This window comes from Elephantulus edwardii, unplaced genomic scaffold, assembly GCF_000299155.1.
Source record: "Elephantulus edwardii isolate Elephantulus edwardi_28Jun2011 unplaced genomic scaffold, EleEdw1.0 scaffold00001, whole genome shotgun sequence".
Lineage (NCBI taxonomy): Eukaryota > Metazoa > Chordata > Mammalia > Macroscelidea > Macroscelididae > Elephantulus > Elephantulus edwardii.
The window spans coordinates 11,796,309-11,797,801 of NW_006399751.1; the positions used below are offsets into that span (position 1 = coordinate 11,796,309).

Here is a 1,493-nt window from a genome sequence, read left to right on the forward strand (position 1 = left end):
CATACTCAATCCTAGATTTGAATTTTTTTTCCACTTTATAAATCAAGTGTTTTATTAGATAATGACGCAAACCTCTGAAGTGGTAATGCATCTCTATCAGCAGGGAAACAGGGGTCCCTATACTTAGATGTCCTGATACTGCTCAGCATTCGCTGCAGGAGGAGTGATGTAGGTATAGAGGCCACCAGAGATCAGATCGTAGGGAAAAACATTTAATTAACCAACCTCCATGTAATTAACACAGCCTCAAGCCACCAGGACACAGGCCCCCCCATTCCACCCCCCAATACCCTTAATCTCCTTAGCTCTTCTGCTGAAGAATTTGGCCTTCACAATGACTAGTTGCTTTGGGAGCTTTCCCTTCCCCAAGACTTTGTAGTAACTCGATCGGACCACAGCAATGATGGTAGCAGCTCCCATCATCTTGGTTTTTGCAGCATTTACCCTGGTCTGCTCACTGACCAAAGTCCATCATTTGTCAAGGTTAACAGTTGGGCAGAAGCTCTGATTCCACTTCAGGTGGTAATGTCTCATACCAACCTTTCCAAAATAACCTGGATGATATTTGTCAAAGTTGAGCCTGTGGTGATGCAAGCCACCAGCATTACCTCAGCCTCCAGGGTGCTTCCGCTGCTTCCTGATGTGGCCATGGCCGTGGCTCTCGTGGCCCCTAAGTTTCCAGGTCTTCCTCAGTCTTGACGGCATTTTGTTCGCTTACACAAGAAAAAGCAGATTTGAAATTTTTGTTGTTGTTGTTAATAATTATGAACTGTGTGGTAAGCAGTACAAGAATGACCCTTGGGGGATTTGCTGTTATTGTCAAGTAGATAGCCTTAAAGGAACTCTGAGCATGAACCAACTGGAATCATTCTTCAGTGATTAAAGTATAAATGAAGACTCTCAATTCCTCCTGTGATGGGTAAAAAAGGATAGCAAAGATAATTACAGTCCAAGAGTCATGCTAGCCATTAATTAGCTGCTTTTTCTAAGTAGGTTTTAATCTGGAAAGGAGAGCTGACAGCCATTTTGTGTTTGCTTTAAAGAATATTTCTTATCCTGCCAATCCCTTGGCTAGACCCACTCAATGAATTGGTATTGTAGGAAATACTAAGTTCAGAATACTTAGCTGTTTTATAAGGCTCTGCCTTTATCTAACTCTCTATGCTTAAGTTTGTTTTCTGCTGTTTAGTTACAGAATACTCTTCATTCAAACCAACCTCTTTCCTGTCATAAAGCATTTCTAATAGATATGCCAAAATATTTTTGTTATTAATTCCAGAGCATTATGCATACCTTATTCACAGCAATTAAAGTTACATGTTTACATTTATGTGTATGACTTTTTGAGTAACATCCGTCTACCTTGTTAGACTCTGAGCATCATGGGAAGAAATACTATGTGTATTTTCAATCACCAATTGGTTCTTGTGACACATGATGGATGTTATGCAATATGAGAGATTGTTAAGGATGAATGAATCAATGAATAATCA

General features: G+C 40.1%; 1 pseudogene; it reads right to left on the reverse strand.

The window, feature by feature from the left end:
- Positions 1-246: 246 nt before the first annotated feature.
- LOC102858248 lies at positions 247-705 on the reverse strand (annotated as a pseudogene).
- Between the last annotated feature and the right edge of the window lie 788 nt (positions 706-1,493).